The sequence below is a fragment of the Lissotriton helveticus genome, chromosome 8, assembly GCF_964261635.1.
Source record: "Lissotriton helveticus chromosome 8, aLisHel1.1, whole genome shotgun sequence".
Lineage (NCBI taxonomy): Eukaryota > Metazoa > Chordata > Amphibia > Caudata > Salamandridae > Lissotriton > Lissotriton helveticus.
Window position 1 is genome coordinate 383,148,954 of NC_136069.1, and position 18,053 is coordinate 383,167,006.

The 18,053-nt window shown below is 46.7% G+C and overlaps 1 non-coding gene across 1 annotated transcript; it reads left to right on the forward strand.

Annotated features, from left to right (window-relative positions):
- Nucleotides 1-8,852: 8,852 nt before the first annotated feature.
- On the forward strand, nt 8,853-8,959 carry LOC144774610 (U6 spliceosomal RNA). The gene has a single exon (XR_013600384.1). It is a non-coding gene; the product is annotated as a U6 spliceosomal RNA (small nuclear RNA).
- The last annotated feature ends 9,094 nt before the right edge of the window (nt 8,960-18,053 follow it).

Here is an 18,053-nt window from a genome sequence, read left to right on the forward strand (position 1 = left end):
GGTCTTGGAGATAAATGTAAAGAATTACCAGAGTTATTGATTCAGGTTTTGCCTAGGTTATTAGCCACGAAAAAGGAAGACTGGGATGCAATCTCAGCATGCAAACAGAAACAGGATGAAGATACTAGTGATTTTTATTCTAGATTCGAGAAATGCTTTATCATCAACAGTGGTTTAAAGACAGGTAGCGAGTCATACCCTCATCTTTTTGTTACTAAACTAGTCGAGAATTCAAGCCCACAAGTGAAGAATCGAGTTTTGAAAGTCGAAAGTACATGGCAAGCTAGTACCCCGTCCCAGATGCTCCAGATGCTCCAGTATCACCAGAATAGAATCAGGGAAGAGCAAGAACACGAAAGGAGACGTATGAAAGACACGAAAATGAAAGTACTAGTTGCACAATCTGTTCCACAAGACAGTCAGAAGAGGGGTCCGAATCAGGCCAGTCATCCTGCAGCTCCCGTTAAAGGGACATGCAATTATTGTAAACAGCCAGGTCATTTTATCAACGAGTGTGCAGTTCTGAAACACAACATAGCTACCGGTAAGACTAAAGAAAGACCACGTCCGCCTAGACCAGAGCAAGTCTCACAGACTTCTCAGTCACCACAGAATGCACAACAGACAATTCCAGCACCGCAGCCTATCGCTGCCACACAGCATGTTACACAGCAAATGTACCAGTATGCCCAGTCCGAGTATCCAGAGTATCAGCCATATTCATGAAACAGCCTAGAGAGGGAGGTAGGCTTGCCTCTCATCGAGATACCTGTAGATCAAGAGGGTCCCTATGTTCATAGTCAAGTATTAGGGAAAGACAGAAAGTTTCTGATTGATACAGGGGCAAGTAGGACTACTATCAGTCATGACGAGGTTCCAGGGGCTCCGCTCTCAGGCTCTAGAAATGTTTCCCTTGGATTTTCAGGAAAGCCTATTGTTAACGAGATATCAAAGCCAGTTACTCTAGAAGTTGGTCCATTGTCCCGAACTACTGATTTGTTGCTTACGAAGTCATGTCCAGAAAATTTGTTAGGTATTAAGACATTGAAGGAATTAGGTGCAGTAATATGTTGCTCCCCAGAGGGAATACGCTTGTTTTTGCGTGACTTCAAAGGTCACTATGTATTACGTGATTTTGATCCCAGATTGTCTAATGTACCGCAGCATTTATGGGCGCAAGGTCCAACTGATGTAGGTTTTATGCGAATCACACCCCATCGTGTGACCCTCAAGCAAGGTATAGTCTTGCCACGAATCAGACAGTACAGATTGCCACCTGAGGCTGTAGCAGCCTTATCCAAAATTATTGACGAGCTCATTGCTCAAGGAGTGGTTGTAGAAACTGACTCCAATGTATGTAATTCTCCTATCATTCCAGTCATGAAACGTACTGATCCAAATGCACCTCCAGTATATCGATTAGTGATTGACCTTTGAGAACTTAATAAATGTATCATACCCCAGTATCCAGTAGTCCCAGATATTTCATCCCTATTGACGGCTATTGATTCTGAAGCTGTATCTTTTACAGTAATAGACCTCAAGAATGCATTTTTCAGTGTCCCGATTCATCCAGATAGCCAGTACCTTTTCGGTTTTTGTTTAAATGGAAGGAGCTATAAATTCACACGAGCTCCTCAAGGTTTCACAGAAAGTCCTAGCATTTACAGTCAAGCACTCAAAAGACAACTAGACAATATTCACATGCCAGCTGACACTGCCCTGCTCCAGTATGTCAACGATCTACTGATCACAGCCCGTTCTGAGCGTGCTTGCGAGCGAGCATCACTTACAGTTCTGTATTTCCTAGCCGAGATGGGACACAAGGTGTCCCCTTCGAAGCTCCAATTCTGTGTCCAGCAAGTGATCTACTTAGGCCACTTACTGTCCAAGTGGGGTAGGCAGTTGACACCAGACCGTATTCAGTTAATAGCGAGTCTTCCACAGCCCAAGACCCAGAAGGAGGTACGAGCTTTTATCGGCCTCACTTCTTATTGCAGACAATGGATTCCTCAGTATGCATTTCTAGCCAAGCCACTGATACAGTTAACGACACAGGAGGCAGCCGTATCGACTGTCCTCCCTTGGACATCTGAACATACACTTAGTTTTAATGAGTTAAAGAAAGCCTTATGCCAAGCCCCTGTTCTAGCAACACCGAACTATAGTAAGCCTTTTACACTTTTTGTCACAGAACGTGATGGTACAGCATTATCTGTCCTCACACAAGATCAAGCAGGACAATACAAGCCCTGTGCTTATTTTTCGAGCACATTAGATCCAGTAGCCCAGGCTCTGCCTGCGTGCCTCAAGTCAGTTGCAGCCACAGCTCTAGCAATCAGACAAAGTGATTCCATAGTATTAGGACACTCCCTGACAGTACAAGTTCCACACTCTGTGGAAGTTCTTTTAAACCGAACACAGACTCAGCACTTGACAATTGCACGTTTAACAGGTTATGAACTGACACTGTTCCAGCCACACATAGAAATCAGACGCTGCAACGTTCTAAATCCTGCTACACTGTTACCGTCAGTTACTTCAAATCCGGCCACACATGACTGTGTGGAAGTTGTTAACACTATGACTAAGCCAAGACAAGACCTGACAGACATTCCATTACCTAATCCCGACCTGACACTTTATGTGGATGGTTCATGTATGAGAACTAATACAGGAGAGCTAGTTGCCGCGTATGCAGTGACTACTGACACTGAAGTTATTGAAACACACCGTATTGACACCCTGTCTGCCCAAGCAGCAGAGCTTATCGCTCTGACCCAAGCCTGCATACGTGCCAAGAACTTGAAAGTAAACATATATACAGATTCACGTTACGCATTCGGAGTTGTACACGACTTTGGAGTGCTCTGGCAGGAGAGAGGTTTCATGACTTCTCATGGAACCAAGATTCAGCATGGTCTCCTCATTCAAGCTCTGTTAGATGCAATACATTTACCGACAGCTATCGCTATCATGAAGTGCAAGGCACATACTAAAGTTACTGACATCATTTCCCAGGGTAACGATCTAGCAGATCGAACAGCCAAGCTTACAGCTCAGACTCCAGACATTCCAGTTAACAAGACACAGACATCCACTCCAGATCCGACTACTTGTATGACAGTTAAGGACCCTACACAAGATGTCATAGACATACAGTTACATGCTACTCCTGAAGAAATCAAGAAATGGTCCGAACAAGGAGGGGTCCAGACAGATCAGGGATGGGTGACGAAGGGAAAAGTCACATGGTTTCTCCCCGACTCTATGGTTCAAGTCATTATTAATACCGCACATAGTCCAGCACATCTAGGAGAGAAAGCCATGTTAGACAGTATCCAGAACCTTTGGTTTAACAAGCACTTACGAGCTGCAGCCAAGCAGAAAGTCCGTACCTGTATGATATGTTGTCAGTTCAATCCAGGTAAAAGTGTCCCGGTGGAACAAGGTGGATTTCATCCTCCTGACCACCCTTTTGAAGTCCTCCAGATGGATTATATTCAGATGGAGCGATGTCGAGGTTTCAAGTATGTCCTCGTAGTTGTATGTGCTTTGTCCAGGTGGACAGAAGCATATCCAGTTCCAGATTACACAGCAGCGACCACTGCCAGGCAGTTGGTTCGTGAATTCTTCCCCCGTTATGGACTCCCTAGGGTCGTGTATTCTGATAACGGCCAGCCATTCTCATCTGAGCTCATGAAGCATGTTTCCCTTTTGTTAGGGTACCAGTGGAAGTTCCATTGTGTGCGCCATCCTGAAGCAGCCGGTCTCGTAGAGAGACATAACCAGACATTAAAAATCCGCATTGCCAAAGTTTGTAAAGAGAAAGGTGTAGACTGGCTAGTTGCCCTGCCAGTTGCTCTATTCTTCATGCGAATGGTCGCACATTCCAGATCAGGTCTGTCCCCTTATGAGGTCGTATTCGGCCGCCCCCGAACATGTGGGGTACACCGAGACCCCGAAGTATTACAGATGTTTCCAGTAATATGCTGACAGATTACCTAGCTTCCTTGATGTCTGCCCTACACTCTTGTCGTTCACAGGTTGCCGCCGCATTTCCAGACAATACCGAGGTGAAACCGCATGAAATCGTTCCAGGAAGTCTTGTCCTTGTGAGGAACTTTGATCGCTCAAGTCCCCTGGAGCCTCGCTGGAAAGAACCGAAACTTGTCCTTCTGACCACCCGCACGGCCGTGAAGTTGGAAGGCCGCAAAGGCTGGGTGCACCTGTCCCACATCAAGAAATTCCATGGATGTCGCATAAAAACATTGGACTGTTCCATTTTAAAGGACTGCCAGAATTCTAAAGACTGTTCCATTTCTAAGGACTGTCCCGCTACAAACTTTGAATCAAAGCCTCCCCTGTCAGAGGAAACTCCGCAGCAGGAGTATAAAAAGAAGCTCCGGTCTAGTAAAATAAGTCAGCCAGTTTAATTGTCTAAGTCCCCCTCGGGTGAAACGGTTAGACAGGTATCTGACATGTATGAGATAGACCCCCATAGTGAGAGAGTTAGTCAAAACTCTATCCGATGTATCGTTTTTCTAAGTTTTCTATTGTTTCTAAGTTTGATGGTTACTTGCACAAGTTATGCATTGCATTTATGTTTTCCAATTTCTCATGTAAATAAGTTTTCTAATGCTAAAGTAGAGCACACCTTTAGTGATCTGCCTCCTCACGAGTTATCCTATCGTCTTGCTATGCGTAATAATACATTTATTAGAATGTTACATTATTCACACCAGACCAGCAATGCTACCAATTGTTGGGTGTGTGGTCGACTCCCCCCTTTCCAGACACCGAAGGGAGTTCTGCCACTCTTTCCTTATCCATTTTCACATAATGGTTCGTGTGGAGCATGGTCCACGTTAACGTCATCCTCAAATGATATGTCCCTTCTGAATAAAACATGTTTTCCAGACAAGCAAGGTCTCCCCCATAGAACAGGGTTAGATCTAGAAAATGAAGTTTATAATTTGGGTAATTATTCTTCGAATTTCATGGTCCTGAATGTTCAGTCTGATACTACTCCAGACTTACCTGCTATTTCAGTACTACCAGTCAAAGGCGAATTATGTGTCAGAAATAATGGTTCCGCACATGTAGGACATAGTGATTGTACTACTACTATCGAGTATAGTGACAGTGGGAAATCTATTTTCAAAGCTTCACGTCATTCTTATTTTGTTTGTGGTCAGACCGCATATGTTCGTCTGCCCCTAGATTGGGATGGAACATGTTACATTGCCTTCCTACTGCCACCAGTTTTTCTAGCCCCATCAGATTATCACAGAGACACACATCTAGTACACGTTAGACATAGACGAGAGATTGAGTCCCCAATTGTCGATCAAACTGAAACAGTATACAGATTTCAATAAAGGTTTCTTCTTCTTTATAGGCCCTATCCAGAATAGTAAGCTAATCCGTAGGTTAACCAGAACCCTTGAAGCAGTAGTGAATGAGACTACTTCTGCTCTAGGTAACTTAACCGAAGAGCAATCCGCTATGAGATTTGTTGTGCTCCAAAATCGTCTCGTTCTTGACGTCATACTGGCCGATAGAGGAGGAGCATGTAGAGTCATCGGATCTAGTTGCTGCATTTTCATTCCTAATAACGCGCCGTCTGTTTATTCAGCTATAACCAGACTTCATAAAATTGCCCATCAGTTACACCAGAATCCAGGCACCTGGACATGGTCCGGTTGGCTCTGGAGTATCATATCTGCCTGGGGATGGAAAGTATTGTCATTTCTAGGTATTGCAGTAATGATCATATTCAGTTGCTGCCTCTGTATACAATGTGGCCCTGCGATTTGCGGCATTTGTGCTACCTCTTGTATTCCTAGTCCTAAATCCCGTTCCAAGACAATTCGAGATGAACAAATGATGCTATATGAAATGATAGATGGTATCATGAATATAGATGTTTCCTGATGGAAACGTAGGGCACAAGGAGGGAATGTGGAAAAGTAAATTTTGCCATGTTATATGTGCCTACGTGTTCCCCATGTTATGTTATATGTGCATGATCGATATGCATGTACTCCCTTATGATCGATTAAAGACGCAATTATAGTTGTGTCCATCTCTAGTATGCCAGTTTCCAGTCTTCGTGAATACAACGAATATCAGGCCTATGTAAAGCTACGTTGCCACGTTTTACAGTGTGCACGTTAATTCATTGAAAAGTCCCCGTTTCTAGGCCTCAAAAAGGCCCGGACTCAGATTCAGCTCCTGTCTCCTGAACCCTCTCCGAGGAGCGATACAGCCCCCACCTGCATCCCTGACCCTTCACTTACTTCCTGCCTCGCAGTGCCCGGCTCGGCCTGGCTCTGCCTCCAGTCTGCCAAGAGTATGTTATGATTCTAGTTATCAGTCCAGCCCTCCTTCTCTGCATTCCTAAGCTACTGAATCGCATCAATAGTTTCCGTCATGGTCTAGCCTTTATGTCTCCATGTAAGAGAAATACTGTATTAATATTCATAGAATATTCCTTGCACCCGCACTACATGTAGAATAATGCATGCACCAGTCTTAGTGTCTGTTAGCCTTTACCCTGATAACTTCTGGATTCTATCAACATGTTCTCTAAACACCAGATACTAGATAGGCTTTAGGTACATGTCGCTCTGACACTCCAGACTTTCGTCTCCTCTTCTAGCGCGGAAGCCATAGCCCCCCAGTTCTCCCTAGTAACACGTCATTGCCAGTTTGCGCGTACCACTAGGTCAGAGGTCCCAGCTCCTCAGGTAGCCCCCTCCATGTTTCCGCCCCGTTTATGACATATTCTGTTACGTCTACATCACATGTCTATGTACACACCTCTTGTTACACCCACCTTATGCCTTATCTTTCGCGACTGTTACAGACTCCGCCTACTGCTACGCCTACTGTATTGAATACCATGTATTTTGTTTAACTATAAATATTGTGCACTGTTATTAAAGTTTGCTAGCCACTCTTGCCCAGATCCTGCCCCCGGCAGCTGCCATCCCATTCCCATGCAGGCTGTCCGGTTCCTGTCCCGTTATGCTTGATTAAAGCCTGTAAACTTCAGCTACCTCGTATCTTGACTCTTATTTTTTGAGCTAAACCGTTTATTTATTATAGTCAAAAATAGTACCGGTAATTAATTATTTATTTACCACAGACGTTGCTAGAATTTCAACTTAGTTTTTGCCTAATATGCGCAAACTGTACTCTGTCCTTTGCCCTTTCTTTTGCCAATGCATTGTGTATTTTTTTATGGAACTTAGCTGTGAGTTTAACTTTCTTTCTCTTGCCATGATTGGTCATTCTTCTGTTCTTTCTTGTTTTGTAAAAGAACGTTGGTTATATAGCGCTAAAATCCGAATGTACGCTATTTTGAAGACCTGCTGTGTCTAAATTATGCAGTTTGGTAATGATGCAATAGAGTTTTCCGCTCACATTTCTATAGATTGCCCACCGTATGATCAATACCTTTGAACCTGTTAACCAATGTAAACTTCAATTTTCACATATCATTCAGTTATTAGCTGTTTTTGCATATCAGGCAGAAGTGCAAATGTCGGTGCAAAATGGTACAGCAGGAGAGCAAAGTGTATGAATCCTGACCATGGCAAACAGAAGTGGGACACGGAGGTTGAGTAGCTAGATCAGGGTAATATATTGTATGATTTTAGAACATTTTGTTCCAATAGCATAGCCAGTGTGTCATGGGCCCTAGTGCAAAGCAGAAAATGCCCCTACCCACACCCCACTCCTAGCTGCCTTTTGGATTGTAAACAATAGCAGAAGTCCAACTGAATGAGCCTCAGTGCCACTGCACCTGCTGCATCAGTGGAAACTACGCTCCTGGTTAATTTGAAACCAAGAAAAGTAGTCATTAGATCAGCCCCTGCAAGTAAAATCCTAGATAAATACTTTGTTAGGTCCTTTGACAAAACTGAGACACATATATCCCTCCCTGTCACCACAACAAAATCATAACAACTCTGTGCCAGCTCGTCGCTGAGGAGTCACGGGGCCTGGGAGTTAAGAGTGTGATTGAGAGGGGGGACTGTGCTTGTGCAGAGCTTGTTATATAGTGTAACTCTGATCTTTGTCGGATGCACGTTCCTGTGGTGCACGGTGGCATGTTAATAATGCTCATCATTGCAGCAAGAATGACTATCCCTGCACTCATGTGATTGTTCTGTGAAGCGCGGGTTCTGCACTGCCTCCTTGTGCAAATAGTATAAGTGATGGTGAAAGGTAGCCTGGAGTCCTCGTCATGCAACATTACCCCCTCATGGGTCCTCCCCGTCCCAGTCCTTACCACGTGAGGCAGTCCTGCCTCCACCCAGCCAATCAAAACGCCAGAAATCCAAAGGTCGAAGGTGACATAAGTCCCTCCCACCCACCGCCATGCCTGTTTTTTTTCTGCTCCGACGGCTGTCAGAACGCTGGTGCTCCCGGTTCCTGCCTTTGTTCCTGTTTTCTTCTGGATGGTTTGGCAGTGCTGTGAGTGTTTCTTTTGCATTTTTAAATGCTTCTGTTTATGGTCTTTTCTTGTTTTTACCGGCGTGGCCGCACCGGTCCTCCGGCCGGCCACGCTCCTGTTCTGGGGTCAGGATGCTCCCCGTTCATGTGCTGGGCTGGGGCGGGGAGCCCTCCTGGTGTTCTGGCCCCAGGTCGTTCCGGCGCTGGTGCTTTAGTGCAGCGTCCGGCCCCTGCAGCCATGTTCTTCATATGTGGCTGTGGGTGGAGACTGCAGGACTGCCCTTTTTTGTTTATTTTCTGATCTCACATGCGAGATTACTGTTTGGGGCAGTGTTTCCTGGAGGTTGCTGGGCACTTCCTTTATTGGTGTGTTGGGTGTTTTCCTGGTGCTCGCTTCGGCAGCACTTATACTATTCTTGGAACGATACAGAGAAGATTGGCATGGCCCCTGCGCAAGGATGACATGCATATTCGTGAAGCGTTCCATATATGGGGTTTACTCCTTTACTCGCCATATTTGAGGGGACTTCCTCTCCGGTGCATCCACGGAGCTGTTGCTCATTGGTATGTCATATGCCTCTGGTGTCACAGGCTATCATGTGCTGAGGGTTCAAGTCCTGCCTTTGCTGTCAATGTGGCTTGGGATGTTCATTTTCGTGCTGTGCTTTGGAAATTTGCATTCTCTTTGTCCACGTAGCATCTTTTGCATTTTTTCTTGGACTGTTTTGCGCTGTCTGCGCTGCTGGTGCATGCGGCTATGCCATCATCTCTTGTTGGTGGGATCGTGGACGTTTTTCCCTGTTGGGGTATACATTCGGGGATGGACTTTCTCCATGATACTTTTGCTCCAGCGGGGTTTATTCCCGTTTTTTACCGCCCATTTTGTGCTGTCCTGTTGGCTGTGCTGGCTGCGGTGTGACTTGGCATTGCCTGGCGTGGTGTTCCTCTCTTTCTGTGGACACGATTTCGCCTAGCGGTCTTTGTCACCTGGAATCCGGCATTTTTTCTTCTTTTTTGCACCTTCTCCCTCTGTCTTCGGAGGCTTCTTCCCTGGAGGTCCGGGTTGGGCGGTTGGTGGATTCCGCTCTCAAGAGTTCGTATGCTGCTTCTCCTTTTTGGGGTGTGTGCTTGCTCTTTTTCGGTCTGTGCTTCGCAGGTTCTTTTCTTGGGGGTCCCTCCTTCCAGTCCCGGATGGTTGGGCCTTGTCCTCGGCTACCGGGGCGGCGGGGGCTTGTGAGATTTCTCTCTGGCCTGCGTTTTGGTGCTTTGCCATTCCCCTGGTGCCTTGGTCCTATGCCTGCATTTTTTGCACTACGTTTGGTTCCCTGCCTCTGCGGCGCCTGCTGCTGCCCCTGAGTGTCTGTCGGATATGTTGTGCCCAGGAGGAGTCTCCGTGGCCAGGTGGTTGCATCTCTTCCTCTTCAGGTTATGTGTTCCGCTCCTGGTGTTGACCTGCTTATGGGTCGCCTGTCCCCTTTTAGGCTGTTTTCACGGTCGCTTCATTGTCCGTTGGCACTGTGGTGCGTTCTGCCGTCTTCTTTGGCGTCGGCCTATTTTTTGTCGCTACGCTCTGTGGTGCTGGTTTCGGTGACGGAGTGGGGCCGGGGGTCCTCTTTCTCTCTGTTCCAGGTCCTGGCTCCCGTTGGTCTTTCTGTTCGGTTCTGCCTCCCGGGGCTTTGGTCAGGGTGGTGCGGCTGTGTCCCTTTCAGTTGTGCCCCTTGCAGCCCGGTTTCCCCTCTTCTTGGTGGGTGATTTTGGCTTCCCTAGGTGTGGGGGTCGCCTGTTTTTCTCGTTCCCCTCCATCCGGCTGCTCAGAGGTTTGCGGTGGTTGAGTTCCGTTTCCTGTTTTCAGGTGTTTCCTTTCGGTCTCTCTCATGCTCCTCTGGTTTTTTCCACGCGCTGGCTCTTGTTGTGGGGGTTTGCTGGCCTGGTTCCGGTTTCTGGGGTCGTATTGGGTCTGGCCGTTCCTCGTCTGGTTCCTGTTCGGGGGCTTCAGTTCCTCGGGAACGGTTTGACGTTTTGCTGGGGGCTGTTTCTCAGTGCTCGCTTCAGCGGCTCGTGTGCTTTCTGTTGAGCGTTCCTGGTGGGGGTTGTCGTGGCCCCTGCACTAGGGTGACACGCATTTCTTGAGGCATTCCATATTTCCGGATCTGTTCTCTGTCCTGTTGGATCTTCTGCGGGTCCTACTGGGTCTCCCTCTGCCCTGGCTCGGGGTTGGTTTTGTGTCCGGCGGATGGTGGTTGCCTCCTCGGCTGTGGTTCCTTGGGCTCTTGTGCACCTCGTGTCCTTGGTGTTTCTTCTGATGACTCGTTGGGTCCTTTTTCTTGCTGGTTACGGGGCTCTGGTTCCTCTCTCCCCTGGTCTGGTGGCTTTGCTCTCCCGACCTGGTATGGGGGGTGCATTTCTGCTTCCCTCTCTCCTCTTGTTGTCCTTGGATGCCTGTCCTTGGGTTGGGGGCCCCGTTGGGGTCCTTGGTGGCCGGCTTGTCTGTTGTTCGGGCTGGCGCTCCGGGGGCTCGTTGTTGTTTGGGCCTTCTTGGGGGGTCCCGGTACGTGTCTCTGTTCCTGCGGGCTTCCCTGTCTTGTGTCTGGGCGGCGACTTCTCTGTTGTCTTTCAGAGGGTCTTGAGGGGCATCCCTGTTACGAGGGTTGTTTTCTTTATTGGAATGGTACTCTAGTTGTGCCTTCTGTTGGTGGCTTGGGCCGCTTCCTGCCGTCCTCTGTTTGGTGCTGTCTGGTGTTCGTTTCGACAGGACATGTCCTTTGGTAGGGACATTGCGTGGGTGCTTGGGACTGTGCGCTGGTGCTTGGAATGGCCCTGCACTGGGATGTCTTGCTGCTTCGTGTAGCATTCCCTCTGTCTGTTCCTCTGTTCCAGGTCCTTTTATCTTTGGTTTGGACTTCTTGGTTTGGTTATTTTTGCTTCCCCTCCTGTTGCTCTTCTTCCCCGGTTTTTGTTCCGGGGTGGTCTGTCCTCGGGGGTTGCTCTCTCGTTTCCTTGGCCTTCGGGTTTTCTGTATACCTTCCCTCCCATTTTTCTCCTCCCGGGCGTTCTGCGGAGGTTTGGGGGGTGTTGGTGTTGTTGGGTTGGCCTAGCTGTTTTTGGTTTCCGCTCCTGCTGTTGCTGGTGGGAGTCGGATTTGGCCAGCCTCCCTTGCCTCCGGCTCTGCTTCTGGGTCCGCAGCTGTCTTTGCCCTTTCTTTGGCGCTTGCTTCTGACTGCCTGTCTCTTGAGCGGCTGTCTTTAGCGTCTTTGGGCTGTTCTTCTGTGGTGGCCTGTGGCATGTGTTGGTCGCGTTGGCCTTCCGCTCTTTGGGGCTGTGATGCACTTTGGGGCTCTTTTGTTTCCTGGTGCTCTTCTCTTGGTCGGACTCCATGCTGGGGTTCCTGTTTCTGTGCTGGTTTCTCCAGCTTGGGTTTGTTGTTGGGATTTTTCCCATTCCGCTTTGTCTGCTCGTTGACGGCGGTTTGTGCTTTTCGGGGCCTTGGGGCTTCCTCGGGGGTTGTTGCCCTTTGGTGAGTCTGCTTCTTCGGGGCTTTTGCTTCATTGTCCGGGCTCCCATGTGCTCGTTTCTTCTTTGGGCCTTGCCTGCTGTTTTGCATGGTCTGCGGTTGCCCCTTTCATGTCCTTGTTAGTGGCGGACTTGTTGTGGTTATCCACTGCGGTGGCTTTTTTGCTGGCCTTGTCGGTTGGGTGAGTTGGGTGCCTAGCTCGTTTTATTTCCTTCTTTGCAGTTTCTGCTGGTTTGTGTTGTTTTGCGGCTTAGATCGGGCTTTTCTGCCTGTTTCTTTGTGTTTCCTTTTGCGGCTGGAGGTGTTGCTTCCTGTTTTGCCTGCTGTGGGGGTTTCTCCTGTTCCCCTTCTTTGGGTGTTCGCGGGGCTCTTCTGTTTTGCCTCCGATGTTCACTACAGTCTCGGGTTTCTCCTGCCCTGTTTGTCTCCTGTGGGTTCTGTGTCTGCTTCCTGTGCTGTTGCGGCAGGATCTCTATCCTGGTGCTTTGTGGGGTGGCCTTTTGGCGGTCCCGTCTCACTTTTGTGCGACTTTCTCGGCTTGATGTTTTTCTTGCTTCTTCTGACGATATCTGTTGGCGTCTTGTGCGCTGCTGTTCGTTGATGCTTTATTGTTTAAAGTTTTGTACTTTTGCATGGATCCCTGGTGTCCTGCATTTTTTCTTCCTGGTTCTCTGCTTGTGAGTTCCTCACGTGGTAAGGACTGGGACGGGGAGGACCCATGAGGGGGTAATGTCTTATTACTTACCGGTAATCTTCATTACCCCGATTAGGGTCCTCCCCGTCCCAGTCCTCTTCCCTCCCTCCCTCCCGCTGTGTTTGTGTCTGAGTCTTGTTGATGACAGGCATGGCAGTGGGTGGGAGGGACTTATGTCACCTTCGACCTTTGGATTTCTGGCGTTTTGATTGGCTGGGTGGAGGCAGGACTGCCTCACGTGGTAAGGACTGGGACGGGGAGGACCCTAATCGGGGTAATGAAGATTACCGGTAAGTAATAAGACATTTGCCTCCTCCAGCACCAAGCACCAAGCGCCATCTCTGACAGAGCGCGTACCACATGGGGATTGAAGGCAAACTGCCCCCTAGGAGAATGACCGGAATGACCAGCTGGGGGTGGCAGTTAGAAACGCTGGGCTTGGACTGGCCTGAGTGCACCTTTTTCCTTTTAAAATATTAGAAGACATATTTTTGGGGGGAACACCAGGCTCTTGGCAGAGACTAATTCTGTATTTGTAAAGATCTGGCAAAATTACTTTTTCTTTTCCTTTTGCTCAAGTAAACATGCTCCACTTGCTCATTGCACTCTTGTCCATCGCTGGCTTTTCTGTGCACTATTTGTTCCTAATACGTTAACAAAATATGGCATTTGTGCCTGTGCTAATCACGGTTGTTTATCTTCCTGTCGTAAATAAGCCACAGCACACAGTAATCTGCAAGTTTGTTAGCAAAGAAGTTTCGATCTGCTGTTCCTAGACGGACACTGAAAAAGTTAGTAACCCCTTTTAGCCTCTTCTTGTGCTTACTGTGTTTACCATAAGTCAGCCGAAACTAATGCGGTCATCAACACAGACTGCAGAGCCTATCACATCACAATGCACAGACACTCGAAGGAGAGAAAGCATAAGAGACCTAGCTGCACAGGAGGAAAGCAGGCATACGTTCCTTTCCGTGTTCCCAAAAAAAGCAACATCAGAACTCGCCATACGTCTATTGCGCTGGATTTTTATTAAAAGTATTTGTTTCGGTCGCTGTTATTTCAGCAAAATAAAATATGTTTCATCAGTCCTTTTTTCTAATGCGTGAACAAAATATGGCATTTGTGTCCGTGCTAATCACGGACGTTTGTCTTCCTATCATAAATAAGCCCCAGCTCACAGTGATCTGCACGTTTGTTAGCAAAGAAGTTTCAATGTGTCACTTCGGGGGCGGAAAACTGAAAATTTCTATAATTTTAACATGGACCCATCTCACCAACTGCACTGACCTTTTTCCCAGCATTCTCTTGCCAGGAGGATTTAGGGGATTCACAACGGTTTCTTTCCTCTGCCACTTCCTCTGCTTGCTCCACGTCCTCTCGTCGAACTCAACTGCTCCTGCTTCCCTATTCCGGAAGATTACTTTGCGGCCGGGTGCCTAGATGGGGACAACCAACTAGCTCTCAGCCTCTCACCCTTCCAGGAGTGCCCCGGAAATTAATCGAGTCGCGCCGAGGCCTGCCTGTTCCCTTCGCGCCAAGCCCTGCCTATCCCCTGCAGAGCCTTGAAGGTGCCTCCAACCACAGCCTTCCTTGCTCTGCAGCTGACCGACTTGAAACTTCACCATAAAAAAGTCAACACCTGCAACACTCCACAGGCTCTGGAGCATACCCATGGCTCTCAATGCTATAGACCCGGCCCTGAGAAATAGGTGCCGGCGCTTAGCACCGGAAACACTGGCACAAATTAAGCACTGTGTGCACCACTGTTCCATGCCATGAAGTGGGGGGAAAAAGTAAGGGAACTGTGGGTGGAGAATCAGAGGGTGGGAATGACCTGTAGACTGGGTCAGTGGGCGGAGTCAGAGGTGTGGCCAGAAAGTGCAAAACATCCCAGTTTTTAGTATTTGTTTGGTACTTTACTGACCATTTACAACTTATTACATTATTTAATTCAACCAATGGATACACATTTTTATTAAAGGTTGATTATAAGTTATTGACAATAAAATGTATTCACAAAGTGGGATACGTTTCCAATGACAGAATGTCCCAAATACACTCAAAAGTGGAAGTACAAGCCATTTGTCTCCGAGACATGCAGCTTCTGTCATCAGCACTTCTCCTCCCTTTTTCCACAAGAGCAGTTCAAACATGAATCACAAAATATCTGTTTGCAAATATTTTCCACCTAATTATGGCTCTGCCATATTTACCATTTAATACCAGCAGCTGCTGCATAATCTGATGATTTTAACTAATACATTGTTTGTAGCTCAAATGGATGAAAAGTTACAAAAAATGTGACTTATGTTGCTGCGAAGTGGAGGGCCCTTTGCAAAGGTTAACTGTTAACCTTTCTCACTGCTGCATTTGGCTGTCACACTGCTACTAATGAGGCAAAATATTTGTAGAGACTTTTAGTATGTATAAAAATGTCAAAATATTATACCGCATTATGCTGCTGCCTTTTTGTTTGCTGCATAATTTAGTCAACACTGTGGCATAATTTAGTTCTCTCTTTCAGCATAATTCTACTTGCCCCAAAGCAGGCAGCACATATTAAAAGTGCTTGTGCATGGAGCAAAGAGTGCTTGTGCATGGAGCAAAGAGTTTGGTAACTTAGTTTGGTGTGTGTGCAAATCCTGCATTGCTGTTCCCTGGTGAGTTGCACTACTATTGATGAAGCAAGGCCAATTGAGGTGCAAATGGGTGAGGCAGACTGACTTTAAGGGTCCTGTGACCTCAGTGACAGAGTCACTATCACTCTGGCATTTGTTGCTTAGTAAGCCTGCCTGCGAGACTGGAGGTGAACTTCAGCATGGATTGTGGTGATCAGGCCTTCAAGGATAACCCACACTTGCCACTGGTAGGGTCCACCTTCTAGTCCGAAGACACCAGGGCCTCTAAGGTCTAGCTGGGCCTTCTAAGGTGAAGCATGGGAATGTGCTCTCACAGGAGAGTGGTTTAGTGGACTGGTCTTGAAGGCTGCACTTGGTTCCCTAGATCCAAATCCGGCAGCTCTGGCCATAGTATTGTATTGTGTTGTATTGTGTTTCTTATAAAGCGCTAACAATCATCCAGTGTAGGATATCACGGCGCTAAACTGATAATGGTGAGTGGTGGGTAGACCTGAGTCCTACAGTTAATCTATCTTGGGGAAAAGAAAGGTTTTCAATTGTTTTCTAAATGATATATGGCAGTCCGTAAGTCTGAGAGCTACCGGCAGCTCATTCCATTTGGTTGCAGCTACATGAGAGAAGGCTCGTTCTCCCATCCTGGCTCTCTTCACTCGAGTAGTTCTTGCTCTTGCTGTGAATTGAGAGCGAAGGTTTCTAGTTGGTGCATAAAACTTAATCCTATTTCTTAAGATAAGTGGACCAGTTTTATGCAGTGCTCTGTGTGTTATACACAGTATTTTGAAGGTTGCTCTCTGCCTCATTGGCAACCAATGAAGTTCTTTTAGGCAGCTCTTGGTGGAGTCAATTTTTTTTTATTACAGATTGCCTTGGCCGCCGCATTTTGCACTATTTGTAGTTTGGCAAAGAGATAGTCTGCCATCCCTACAAACAGTGAATTTCCGTAGTCCAGCCGACTCATCAGTAATGACTGGACCAGGATCCTTCTGCACTCAATCGGAATCCAGGGGAAGACTCTTCTGAGCATTTTTAACAAGGCAAAACCTTTGCCACAGATTGTAGACACATGAGACCTCATGGATATGGTGTTATCAATCGTTACTCCCAGGTTCCTTGCTGTCAGTGTCGGGTTAGGGGCGCTTCCCAGGGATACTGGCCACCAGCTGTTATTCCACAGCTGAGTATGTCCCCCAAAAAGTAATATTTCTGATTTGTCTGCGTTCAGTTTTAGACAGTGGCTATACATCCAGTCAGACACCCCACTTTCTTCCTATTGCTGGAGGGAAGACACAAATACGTTAAACAACGTTGGGCTCAATGAGGCCCCCTGCGGGACCCCATATTTGATGTTCCGATGAGGGGATGAAAAATTGCCCATGCGCACTGATTGCGTTCTTCCCGATAGGAATGATTGTAACCAACCTAGTGCTCTATCCCTGATACCTTTTGCTGCAAGAGTTCTTAATAGCAAATTGTGTGGTACGGTATCAAATGCCGTCGAGAGGTCCAATAAAATCAAGGCAACTGTTTTCCCTCGGTCTACCTGCATTCTGATATTATCCAGCATGGACAATAGTGTTGTCTCCGTGCTGTTGTTGACCCTAAAACCGGTTTGGGAGATGTCTAATAAGTTGTTTGTTTCCAGGAAGCTGGACAATTGCCTGTTAACCAGTTTTTCTAGCACTTTCGATAGATAGGGCAATTGGGATATGGGTCGGTAGTTGGCAGGATCATTGATGTCTGAGCCTGCTTTCTTTAGTAATGGAGTAACTATAGCGTTCTTCCAAATAGTTGGAAATTCAGCGGATTCTAGCGAGTGATTCAATGCTTGTGTTACTGCCAGGCATATAATGGGAGCTATTTGTGAAAAAATGTGATGTGGACATGGGTCCAAAGGGGAGCCTGATTTTATTTCAAGCATGACTTTCCCGATTTCTTCTTCTGAGAACGGGCCGAAGCGGGAGCAGCTAATCTGGGGGGTGGATGACTCGGGTGTCTCTGAGTATTCCGGATTAGCATGAGAAAATGAGGAGTAAATTGTATCTATTTTTTCACAGAAAAAGTCATTGATTTTATCGCAGCCTGCTTGTGAGGGAGTCAAATTTGACGAAAGGCTTGTATGACTGCATAGTTCTTTGACTATTTTAAATAGTTCTTTGGACGAGTTTTTATTTTCTGTTATTCTGCGAGGGAAATATTCCTTTTTTGCTTTCCTAATGGATTTGTTATAAAGTATAAGTTCTTTCTTGTATGACAATCTGGCATCTTGGGTTTTTGTAAGTCTCCATTTATGTTCAAGTGATGTGCATTTCCTTTTTAGTAACTTTAGTTCTGGCCCATACCACTTTTCTGACATAGTTCGTCTTGGTTTGTTATTGGAATGTAGCAATGAACAATCGTCCAGTGCATTCCTGATATGGTTCTGGAGTTGATCTATTTCATCGTTGATACTAGTTTTTATAGTGTTGGAATATTCAAAATGTTGCTGAAAAGCTTCTACTGTGAAGATTTTCCAACTCCTAGTTTTTGCTGCTGCCGGGCATAATGGTCTGGTATTATTGACAGGTAGATTAATAACAAACTCAATCATAGAGTGATCCGTCCAAGTCATAGGTTTTATCCCTTTAATGAGGGTGGAATTAATATTGGAGAACATCAAATATAATGTGTGTCCTGCCCTATGTGTTGGTTGTTCGATTCTCTGGGACAGTTGTAAGAGTTCCATGTTCTCCTCTAGCTGTTTAGC